This window comes from Pongo abelii, chromosome 20 (assembly GCF_028885655.2).
Source record: "Pongo abelii isolate AG06213 chromosome 20, NHGRI_mPonAbe1-v2.0_pri, whole genome shotgun sequence".
NCBI classification, from domain to species: domain Eukaryota; kingdom Metazoa; phylum Chordata; class Mammalia; order Primates; family Hominidae; genus Pongo; species Pongo abelii.
Window position 1 is genome coordinate 14369104 of NC_072005.2, and position 12738 is coordinate 14381841.

General features: G+C 50.0%; 1 long non-coding RNA gene across 6 annotated transcripts in view; it reads right to left on the minus strand.

Moving 5' to 3' along the window:
* Positions 1-12738, minus strand: part of LOC112130229 (uncharacterized) — a 103807-nt gene that overhangs the window by 64551 nt on the left and 26518 nt on the right. For all 6 annotated transcript variants that reach the window (XR_010138422.1, XR_010138423.1, XR_008516177.2 and 3 more), the window contains one exon: positions 762-885. This is a non-coding gene — a long non-coding RNA (uncharacterized LOC112130229). The remainder of the gene's footprint in view (positions 1-761; positions 886-12738) is intronic.

Here is a 12738-nt window from a genome sequence, read left to right on the forward strand (position 1 = left end):
CTGGAGACTCAGGAAAGCTGGTGGTGTGATTCCAGCCCAAACTCAAAGGCCTGCACACCAGGAGAGCAGATGGGGTAAGTCCCGGGTCCGAGACCAAAGGCCTGAGAACCAGGATCGCCAGTATCTGAGGACAGAAGAAAACGGATGTCCCAGCTAGAGCGGAGAGAATGAATTTAACCTTCCTCTGCCTTTTGGTTCTAGCCATGTCCTCAATGGATTGGATGATGCCCACCTACATTAGGGAGGGTGGATCTTCTTTCCTCAGTCTACTAATTCAAACACTAATCTCTTCCAGAAACAGCCTCACAGACACAGGCAGAAATCGTGTCTCACCAGGTCTCTGGGTACCCCTTAGTTAAGTTGATAACACAGAATAAACATCACAGGCTGCCATAAGAAAATACCATAAATGGGCCGGGCGCAGTAGCTCACACCTGTAATCCCAGCACTTTGGGAGGCCGAGGCAGGTGGATCACTTGAGGTCAGGAGTTCGAGCCCAGCCTGGCCAACATGGTGAAACCCCGTCTCTGCTAAAAATACAAAAATTAGCCAGGCATGGTGGTGGGCACCTGTAATACCAGCTACCTGGGAGGCTGAGGCAGGAGAATTGCTTGAACCCAGGAGGTGGAAGTTGTAGTGAGCCGAGATCATGCCACTGCACTCCAGTCTGGGCAAGAGAGCAAGACTTTGTCTCAAAAATGACAACAACAAAGAAAATACCATAGACTGAGTGGCTTAAACAACAGAAATTTCCTTCTCACATTTATAGAGGCTGGAAGTCCAACAGCAAGGTGTCAGCAGAGTTGGTTCCTAGTGAGGACTCTCTTCTTGGCTTGCAGATGGCCGCCTTCTTGCTGTGTCCTCACATGGCCTTTCTTCTGTGTGCTTGAAGAGAGAGAGAGATCTCTGGCATCTCTTCCTTTTCTTATAAGGACACCAGTTTTATTGCATTAAGGCCTCACCCTGATGACCCCATGTAACTTTCATTACCTCTTTAAAGGCCCTGTGTCCAAATACAGTCACATTGGGGGTTAGGACTTCAACATTTTAATTTGGAGGGGCACAATTCAGTCCATAATGGGACAAATGGAAAACATTCAGCACACAGCCAGCCTGCGAGCTCCCCAGTTACATAGAGACTCACAGACCTTTCATGAATAGGGTCTGCATCTCCTCATTAGTTTGTAGTTCAAGGACAGGAGGGCTGGAGTGGGGGTCTGCTGGGCTGCATGCAGTGGCTAGTACATGTATGGATGGGGTGTTCGGGAACGGCTGTCAGAAGCCCCCCAAAGGTGTAATTCATGCAGGACAGTGTTCCAGAGCTGAAGATCATCCCCCACCCCCATGACATGGGTTCCCAGCCCCCCTGCCCATCAAGGTTGTCCAGAGGCAGCTGCATAAGGAACAAGAAAGCCCCAGTGGGTGGTGCACCAGCCCAGTTCTCCACCTCTCCAAGTCCAGGCTGAGCAGACATGGGTGACTGCTTTCTGGTTCTATATTTGGTCAGGAGGAGGATTTCCTGTCCTTGAAAAAATTCCTGAGATCCTGGGAAGATGTGAAAGCCATGGCAATTTGAGGGAGGCAGGGAGGGGAAGGAATCATATGCAGACAGTTCAGCTCAAATGAGAGGAGGACAACTAGGACCCCAAGTTGCAAAGTCTGGCTGCAAAACCAGAAGTTTGTGATGGAGCCCCACACCCCAGGGAGACAGGAGAGCATGGTAGGTGTATATTTAAATTAAATCCAGCAGTCCAGGCACGGTGACTCACACCTATAATCTGGGCACTTTGGGAGGCAAGGCGGGCAGATCACTTGAGGTCAGGAGTTCAAGACCAGCCTGGCCAACATAAAGAAACCCCATCTCTAATAAAAATAGAAAAATTAGCCAGATGTGGTGGTGCACACCTGTAATCCCAGCTACTTGGGAGGCTGAGGCAGGAGAATCACTTGAACCCAGGAGGCAGAGTCTGCAGTGAGCCGAGATCGCACCACTGCACTCCAGCCAGAGCAAGACTCCATGTTAAAAAAAAAAAAAATGCCGAGCACGGTGGATCAAACCTGTAATCCCAGCACTTTGGGAGGCAGAAGCGGGCAGATCACTTGAGGTCAGGAGTTCGAGACCAGCCTGGGCAATGTGGTGAAACCCTATCTCCAAAATTGGCTGAGCATGGCGGCGCGCTTCTGTAGTCCCAGCTACTCAGGAGGCTGGGGCAGGAGAATTGATTGAACCCAGAAGGTGGAGGTTGCAGTGAGCCAAGATCGCGCCATTGCACTCCAGCCTGGGCATCACAACGAGACCCCGTCTCAAAAAAAAAAAAAAAAAAAAAATCCGGTAAACAGTTCAGACATGGTGGCTCATGCCTGTAATCTCAACACTTTGGGAGGCCAAGACAGTAGGGTTGCTTGAGGCCAGGAGTTCAAGACCAGCCTGGGTAACATAGTGAGAACTCATCTCTACAAAAAATTTTAAAATGGCCGGGTGCGGTGGCTCACGCCTGTAATCCCAGCACTTTGGGAGGCCGAGGCAAGTGGATCACGAGGTCAGGAGATCGAGACCATCCTGGCTAACACAGTGAAACCCTGTCTCTACTAAAAATACAAAAAAATTAGTTGGGCGTAGTGACAGGCGCCTATAGTCCCAGCTTGTCAGGAAGCTAAGGCAGAAGAATGGCGTGAACCCAAGAGGCAGAGCTTGCAGTGAGCCGAGATTGTGTCACTGGCCACTGCACTCCAGCCTGGGCGACAGAGTGAGACTCTGTCTTAAAAAAAAAAAAATTAAAAAATTTAGCCAGGTGTGGTGGCAGATGTCTGTTGCCCCAGCTGATTTTCTGAGTTTGAGACTGGAGGATGGCTTGAACCCAGGAGGTTGAGGCTGCAGTAAACTATGATCACACCATTGTGCTGCAACATGGACGACAAGATGAGACCCTGTCTCAATCAATCAATCAATCAACCAATAAAATAGAAATTGCCCCTTTAAGCTGGGCACAGTGGCTCACATCTGTAATCTCAGCACTTTGGGAGGCCAAGGTGGGAGGACTGCTTGAGCTCAGGGGATCAAGGCTGCAGTGAGCTATGATTGTGCCACTGCAGTCCAGCTTGGGCAGCAGAGCAAGACCCCAACTCAAAAAATAAAAATTAAAATTAATTCATTAAATTCAGTAAACAAAACAGACAAAGGCCGGGTGCGGTGGCTCACGCCTGTAATCCCAGCACTTTGGGAGGCCGAGATGGGTGGATCATGAGGTCAGGAGATCGAGACCATCCTGGCTAACACGGTGAAACCCCATTTCCACTAAAAATACAAAAAATTAGCCGGGCATGGTGGTGAGCGCCTGTAGTCCCAGCTACTTGGGAGGCTGAGGCAAGAGAATGGCGTGAATCCAGGAGGCAGAGCTTGCAGTGAGCCGAGATTATGCCACTGCACTCCAGCCTGGGCAACAGGGCAAGACTCCGTCTCAAAAAAAAAAAAAAAAAAACCAGACAAAGTCCCTTGTCCTCACAGAGACAACTTTCCAGTGGGGGAAGGTGGCAATGAATTAGCTAAATAAAATAGGTGGTAGGTTCAACAAGGAAAATAAAGTAAAGAAAAAAATAGGCTGGGCCCAGTGTCTCATGCTTGTAATCCCAGCACTTTGGGAGGCTGAGGCGGGTGGATCACGAGGTCAAGAGATTGAGACCATCCTGGTCAACATGGTGAAACCCTGTCTCTACTAAAAATACAAAAAAAAAAATAGCCAGGCATGGTGGCGTGCACCTGTAGTCCTAGCTACCTGGGAGGCTGAGGCAGAAGAATTGCTTGAACCTGGGAGGCAGTGGTTGCAGTGAGCCAAGATTGCACCATTGCACTCCAGCCTGGGCAACAGAGTGCGACTCCATCTCAAAAAAAAAAAAAAAAAAGAAAAAAAAGAAAGAAAAAGAAAAAAATAAAATAAAGCAAGGGAGACAAACAGGAAGTGCCAAGGATCAGGGTTGCAATTTTAATTGGGTGTCCAGGGAAGGCCTCACTGAGAAAGTGACTCCTTTTTTATTTTTTTTTGAGACAGTCTTGCTCTGTTGCCCAGGCTGGAGTGCAGCGGCCCAATCTCGGCTCACTGAAACCTCTGCCTCCTGTGTTCAAGCAAGTCTCCTGCATCAGCCTCCTGAGTAGCTGGGACTACAGGCACCCACCTCCACGCCTGGCTAATCTTTTGTATTTTTAGTAGAGACAGGGTTTCACCACGTTGTCCAGGCTGGTCTTGAACCTGACCTCAGGTATCTGCCTGCCTTGGCCACCCAAAGTGCTGGGATTATGGGCATGAGTCACTGCGCCCGGCCTGAAGGTGACCCTTGAGCAAAGAGTTGAAGGAGGTGAGGGAGTTGTATTAGTCAGTTATGGCTGCCTAACAAATTGCCCCACCCCCAAAATCTGGTAGCTTAAATCAACAACATGGATTATCTCACAGTGTCTGTGGGTCAGAAATCTGGATGTGGCTTAGGGCCACTCACAAGGCTATAGTCAACGCATCTGCTGGGCTATAGCCTTCCCAAGGTTCAACTGGGAAGGACCCACTTCCAAGCTCAGACATGTGGCTGTTGCCAGAATTCAGTTCCCCACTGGCTGTTGGCTGAAGGCTAGTCTCAGTTCCTTGACACGTGGGTCTCTCCAAAGAGCATCTCAGAACATGGCCACTGACTTCATCAGAGCAAGCCAGCCAGTGGGCAAGAGAGAGTGCTGACAAGAAGGAGGGAATTCAGCAGGACAGACATCACGGTTTTGTTTTGTTTGTTTCGTTTGAGATGGAGTCTCGTTCTATTGCCCAGGCTAGAGTGCAGTGGCGCAATCTCAGCTCACTGCATCCTCTGCCTTCTGGGTTCAAGCGATTCCCATGCCTGAGCCTCCCCAGTATCTGGGACTACAGGCACCACCACACCCAGCTAATTTTTGTGTTTCTAGTACAGACGGGGTTTCACCATGTTGGCCAGGCTAGTCTCAAACTCCTGACCTCAAGCGATCTGCCTGCCTCAGCCTCCCAAAGTGCTGGCATTACAGGCGTGAGCCACCACGCCTGGCCCAGACATCACCGTCTTTTATAACCTAATCTTAGAAGTGACATCCATCATTTTTGCCATGTTCTTTGGTTAGAAGGGAGCCCCTAGGCTGGGCGCGATGGCTCATGCCTATAATCCCAGCCCTTTGGGAGACAGATGGGTGGATCACCTGAGGTCAGGAGTTGGAGACCAGCCTGGCCAACCTAGTGAAACTTCATTTCTACTAAAAATACAAATAATAGCCGAGCGTGGTGGCTCACGCCTGTAGTCCCAGCTACTTGGGAGGCTGAGGCAGGAGAATTGCTTGAACCCGGGAGGCTGAGGTTGCAGTGAGCTGAGATCATGCTACTGCACTCCAGCCTGGGTGACAGAGTGAGACTCTGTCTCCAAGAAAGAAAAAAAAGAAATGAGTCGCTAGATCCAGCCCACACTCAAGGGGAGGGGATTAGACAAGGGCCTGAAGGCCAGGAGGCAGGGACCCTTGGAGGCTGTCTCAGATACTGCCTCCCACAGGAACCATCAGGGGGAACAGCATCCCAGGCAGAAGGAACGGCAAGTGCAAAGGCCTTGAAGCAGGAATAAGCAAAGCCATGTGGTCAGGACAAGAAGGAGTGCAGTGTGGCTGGAGCAGGAATTTGGGGGCGGGAGAGGTAGAACATGAAGACAGAGAGGCCAGCAGCAGTCCTGGGGACCATGAGAAGTAACTTTCTGAATTTTTTCTAAGAACCATGAGAAACCACAGTGCAATTTCAAGCCAACACATGATGTCATCTGATTTAAGATTCCTACTGAAGTAATATGGTATCTGGTATTTGATTTAAGAAAGCTCTGGCCGGGCGCCGTGGCTCACACCTGTAATCCCAGCACTTTGGGAGGCCGAGGCAGGTGGACCACGAGGTCAGGAGATCGAAACCATCCTGGCTAACACGGTGAAACCCCGTCTCTACTACAAATATAAAAAATTAGCCGGGCATGGTGGCGGGCGCCTGTAGTCCCAGCTACTCAGGAGGCTGAGGCAGGAGGATGGTGTGAACCTGGGAGGCAGAGCTTGCAGTGAGCCGAGATTGCGCCACTGCACTCTAACCTTGGTGACAGAGCGAGACTCCTTCTCAAAAAAAAAAAAAAAAAAAAAAGAAAGCTATTTTTTTATTTTTTTTTTGAAATGGGGTATTGCTCTGTTGCCCAGGCTGGAGTACGGTGGCGCGATCTTGGCTCACTGCAACCTCCGCCTCCCGGGTTCAAGCAATTGTCCCACCTTAGCCTCCAAGTAGCTGGGATGACAGGGGTGCACCACCACACCCAGCTAATTTTTGCATTTTTAATAGAGACGGGGTTTCACCATGTTGGCCAGGCTGGTCTCGAACCCCTGACATCAGGTCATCCACCTGTCTTGGCCTTCCAAAGTGCTGGGATTACAGGTGTGAGCCACCACGCCCCACTGAAAGCTCATTATTTTAAAAGTTGGGTGAGCAGGGCACAGTGGCTCATGCTTGTAATCTCAGCACCCAGGTGGGAGGATGGCTTGAGGCCAGGAGTTGGAGACCAGCTTGGGAAACATAGTGAGACCCCCATCTTTACAAAAATAAAAAATTAACACACCTGTAATCCCAGCTGAGGCGGGTGGATCACGTGAGGTCAGGAGTTCGAGACCAGCCTGGCCAATGTGGTAAAACCCCGTATCTACTAAAAATACAAAAATTAGCCCAGCGTGGTGGCACACTCCTGTAATCCCAGCTACTCAGGAGGCTGAGGCAGGAGAATCATGTAAACCTGAGAGTTGGAGGTTGTAATGAACCGAGATCACCACCACTGCACTCCAGCCTGGGCGACAGAGACTCCATCTCAAAAAAAAAAAAGGACGGGTGCGGTGGCTCATGCCTGTAATCCCAGCACTTTGGGAGGCCGAGGCAGGCAGGCAGATCACGAGGTCAAAAGAGTGAGACCATCCTGGCCAAGATAGTGAAACCCTGTCTCTACTAAAAATACAAAAAATTAGCTGGGCATGGTGGCGCGTGTCTGTAATCCCAGCTACTCGGGAGGCTGAGGCAGGAGAATAGTTTGCTCATCTGCTGCTGGTTTGCATGTGAAATGGCACAACCACTTTAGAAAACAGTTTTTATTTTTATTTATTTATTTTTAAGACGGAATCTCGCTCTGTTGCCCAGGCTGGGGTGCAGTAGCACAATATCCGCTCACTGCCACCTCCGCTTCCCAGGTTCAAGCGATTCTCTTGCCTCAGCCTCCAGAGTAGCTGGGACTACAGGCACGAACCACCGCGCCCAGCTAATTTTTTTGTGTTTTTAGTAGAGACGGGGTTTCACCATGTCAGCCAGGATGGTCTAGATCTCCTGACCTCATGATCTGCCTGCCTCAGCCTCCCAAAGTGCTGGGATTACAGGCATGAACCACCGCGCCTAGCCGGAAAACAGTTTTTAAAATAAAGTTACTTTGGGAGGCCAAGGCAGGCAGATTGCCTGAGGTCAGGAGTTCGAGACCAGTCTGGCCAACATGGTGAAACCTCGTCTCTACTAAAAATACAAAAGAAATTAGCTGGGTGTGGTGGCGGGCACCTGTAATCCCAGCTACTTACGAGGCTGAGGCAGGGGAATCGCTTGACCCAGGGAAGTGGGAGTTGCGGTGAGCCAAGATCATGCCACTGCACGCCAGCCTGGGTGACAGAGTGAGACTCCGTCTCAAAAAATATATAAAATAATTAATTAAAAAAAATAAAGTTAGACGTACCGTTCATCCCAGCAATTCCATTGCTATATATTTACCCAAGAGAAATCAAAGAATATGTCCATATAAAGACTTGTTGGCAAATGTTCATAGCAGATTTGTTCAATTATTGCTGAAAAACTGGAAACAATCAAAATATCTACAGACAGGAGAATATAAATTAAGGCCCATCCATAGGATGGAGTAATTCTTAGCAACGAAAAGGAAGCAACTACTGATTCACACAATGTTGATAAATCTCAGAATGCATGATGCTGAGTGGAAGAGAGACCACACTGTGTGATTTTATTTATCTGAAATTTTGCAAAAGGCTCAACTAATCTAGGGTGATAGAAATCAGAATAGTAGCCAGGTGCAGTGACTCACGCCTATAATCCCAGCACTTTGGGAGGCCGAGGTGGGCAGATCACTTGAGGCCAGGACTTTAAGACCAGCCTGGCCAACATGTCAAAACCCCATCTCTACAAAAAATACAAAATTTAGCCGGGTGTGGTGGCGTGTGCCTGTAATTTCAGCTACTTGGGAGGCTGAGACATGAGAATCTCTTGACCCTGGGAGGTGGAGGGTGCAGTGAGCTGAGATCGCGCCACTGCATTCCAGCCTGGGCAACAGAGTGAAACTCTGTCACACACACAAAAAGAATTCAGGATAGTGGGCCCAAACCTATGGCTCACACCTGTAATCTCAGCACTTTGGGAGGCTGAGACAGGAGGATCGCTTGAGGCCAGGAATTCAACATCAGCCTGGATAACAGCAAGACCCTGTCTGTCTCTACAAACAATACAAAAATTAGCTGGGCTTGGTGGTGAGGGCTTGTAGTTCCAGCTACTCGGAGGCTGAGACAGGAGAACTGCTTGAGCCTAGGAGGTAGAGGCTGCAGTGAGCTATGGCTGCACCACTGCACTCCAGCCTGGGCAACAGAGCAAGACCCTGTCTCTAAAAAGAAAATAAAAGAGGCCGGGCACGGTGGCTCACGTCTGTAATCCCAGCACTTTGGGAGGCCGAGGCGGGCTGATCACGAGGTCAGGAGATCAAGACCATCCTGGCTAACATGATGAAACCCCGTCTCTACTAAATAATACAAAAAAAAAATTAGCCGGGCGTGGTGGCCGGCGCCTGTAGTCCCAGCTTGTTGGGAGGCTGAGGCAGAAGAATGGCATGAACCCGGGAGGCAGAGCTTGCAGTAAGCCGAGATCGCACCACTACACTCCAGCCTGGCTGACAGAGCGAGACTCTGTCTCAAAAAACAAACAAACAAACAAACAAAACAAAAACAAAAACAAAAGAAGAAAAGAAAAGAAAAATCAGGCCGGGCGTGGTGGCTCACACCTGTAATGCCAGCGCTTTGGGAGGCTGAGGCGGGTGGATCATCTAAGGTTGGGAGTTTGAGACCAGCCTGACCAGCATGGTGAAACCTCGTCTCTACTAAAAATACAAAAATTAGCTGGGCGTGGTGGCGCATGCCTGTAATCCCAACTACTCAGGAGGCTGAGGCAGGAGAATCGCTAGAACCCGGCAGGCCGAGGTTGCGGTGAGCCCAGATCATGCCATTGCACTCCAGCCTGGGCAACAAGAGCGAAACTCCATCTCAAAAAAAAAAAAAAAAAAAAAAAATCAGTGGAGTGGCTGTGGGTGGGGAATGGATGAAGGGAGATTGATTTCTGGGCCGTCTGAATGGAAATGTTCCTTACTTTGATGGGGTGGGGACACGGGGTCGTGCATGCAAATAATATGCGCAGGCTTGGGACTTCACCGCATGTAAATTAACCCTCAATAAAGTTCCAGGAAAAGTAATTCCAATTCCAGCAACCGGATTTTGGGCTCAGTTCGGAGGCTAGCCTGCAAGCCTTGCTGGTGGGTGGCCTGTGGGGGTGACAGGAAACCCCCCGGGCCTCCCCTCTTAAGGGGAGGGGGAGCCTCGCCCTTGCCCCCCTTCGGGACGAGCGGGCAGATCTAAAAGCTTCCCTACCACGGCCCAGGCGGTCGATAGCAGACTCCCAGGCTCCGTTTCTGCCTGCCCGGCAGCCCGGGCCCTTCCCGCCAGCCCAGCCCCCGGGAGGGGACCCGAGCCGGGCGGAGCCTCCTCCACAGCCGCACGCCGGGCTCGGCTCACCCTCCCCGGTTGCCGCTCCTCCTCTATCCCCAGAAGTTTCAGCCATTGAGATTCCCCGTGTCCCGGAGGCTGGAGGGGAAGACCCAGGCGGCTGCGCTTTGGAGGCTGGACCATCGTGGGGCCTGTCTGTGCCCACTCTTCCCCCATTCAAGAGTTACCACGGCCAGGCGCAGTGGCTCAGGCCTGTAATCCCAGCACTTTGGGAGGGCAAGACAGGAGGATCGCTTGAGCCCAGGAGCTTGAGAACAGCCTGGACAACATGGTAAGACCCCATCACTATATTTAAAAAAAAAAAAAAAAAGAAAAAGCCTGGGCGTGTTGGCTCACGCCTGTAATCCCAGCACTTTGGGAGGCCCAGAAGGGCGGATCACAAGGTCAGGAGATTGAGACCATCCTGGCTAACACGGTGAAACCCCGTCTCTACTAAAAATACAAAAAATTAGCCGTGCGTGGTGGCGGGCGCCTGTAGTCCCAGCTACTCGGGAGGCTGAGGCAGGAGAATGGCGTGAACCCAGGAGGCGGAGCTTGCAGTGAGCTGAGATCGCGCCACTGCAGTCCAACCTGGGCGACAGAGCGAGACTCCGTCTCCAAAAAAAAAAAAAAAAAAAATTGGCTGGGTGTGGTGACTCACACCTGTAACCCCAGCACTTTGGGAGGCCAAAGCAGGGAGATCACGAGGTCAGGAGTTCGTGACCAGCCCGGCCAACATGGTGAAACACCGTCTCTACTAAACACACACACACACATAAAATTAGCCGGGTGTGGTGGCTGGAGCCTGTAATCCCAGCCACTCTGGAGGCTGAGGCAGGAGAATTGCTTGAACCTGGGAGGTGGAGGTTGCAATGAGCTTAGATCACGCCACTGCACTCCAGCCTGGGTGACAGAGCAAGACTCTGTCTTGGAAAAAAAAAAAAAGAAATTTCTCATCATCCACCCCCTCACCCTTCTGAGTCTCTATTGTTCATCTTTTCATTCTCTATGTCCATGTGTGCTTAGATTTCAGCACCCACTTAGGAGTGAGAACATGCAGTGTTTGACTTTCTGTGTCTGGTTAGTTTCACTTAAGATAATGGCCTTCAGCTCTATCCATGTTGCTGCAAAAGAGTGATTCATTCTTTTTTTTTTTTTTTTTCGTTTCCTGAGACAGGGTCTCCCTCTGTCACCCAGGCTGGAGTGCAGTGGCACGATCTCGGCTCACTGCAACCTCTGCCTCCTGGGTTCAAGCGATTCTCATGCCTCAACCTCCCTAGTAGCTGGAATTACAGGCGCAGGCCACCATGCCTGGCTAATTTTTGTATTTTTAGTAGAGACAGGGTTTTACCACGTTGGTCAGCCTGGTCTCAAACTCCTGACCTCAGGTGACCCACCTGCCTTGGTCCCCCAAAGAACTAGGATTACAGGTGTGAACCACTGCACCCAGGCTTAATTTTTAAAAATATATTGCATTAAATTATATATTTATCTCCATGGCTAAGTTTTTTGATACCCTCTTAAATTATGCACCCAAGGCCTGAGCATGGTGGCTCACACCTGTCATCCCAGCACTTCAGGAGGCCGAGGTGGGAGGATTGCTTGAAGCAAGGAGTTCGAGACCAGCCTAGGTGGCAAAGTGAGACCTTGTCTCTACAAAAAAAAAAAAAAGAAAGAAAGAAAGAAAGAAAAACAATTATATACCCAAAGCCAATCTGAAGCAAACACCTCACATGTCTCAGCCTGGTCATACACACAATATGCAAAGACACACGCATTGGCTGGGCACGGTGGCTCATGCCTATAATCCCAACACTTTAAGAGGCGGAGGCTGGTGGATCACCTGAGGTCAGGAGTTCGAGACCACCCTGGCCAACATGGCGAAACACCATCTCTACTTAAAAAAAAAAAAATTAGCTGGGCTTGGTGGTGCGCCTATAGTCCCACCTACTCAGGAGGCTGAGGAAGGAGAATCGCTGGAACCTGGGAGGCAGAGGTTGCAGTGACCGAGATCTCGCCACTGCACTCCAGCCTGAGGTAAAGAGCAAGACTCCATCTCGAAAACACACACACACACACATACACACACACACACATACACACGAGTTCAGATATATACACTTTTTTTTTTTTTTTTTGAGACAGGGTCTCTCTTTGTTGCCCAGGCTGGAGTGCAGTGGCACCTGATCACGGTTCACTGCAGCCTCTACCTTCTGGGGTCAAGTGATCCTCCCACCTCAGCCTCCCCAGTAGCTGGGACTACAGATGCATGCCACTGCACCTGGCTAATTTTTGTATTTTTTGTAGAGATGGGGTTTCACCATGTTGCCCAAGCTGGTCTCAAATTCCTGGGTTCATGTGATCCGCCTGCCTTGGCCTCCTAAAGTGCTGGGATGACAGATGCACACATATACACTACAATCGCTAATGGAAATAAAATCAAGCTAGAAGGCTGGGCCCGGTGGCTCACACCTGTAATCCCAGCACTTTGGGAGGCTGAGACCGCTGAATCACCTGAGGTCAGGAGTTCGAGACCAGCCTGACTGACATAGTGAAATCCCGTCTCTACTAAAAATAGAAAAAAATTAGCCAGGCGTGGTAGTGCATGCCTGTAATCCCAGCTACTTGGGAGGCCGAGGCAGGAGAATCACTTGAACCCAGGAGGCGGAGCTTGCAGTGAGCCAAGATCATGCCATTGCACTCCAGCCTGGGCTACAAAAGCGAAACTCTGTCTCCAAAAAAAAAAAAAAAAAAAAAAAATCAAGCCTAGTGGATTGGAAATACCACTTTCCCTGTCTTCCTTCATCCTTTCCTTGGTCACTATCTAGACACCCTTTTTACTGGGAGTCTGGGTTACATTAACCAGAACCTTAAAGACAAAAATA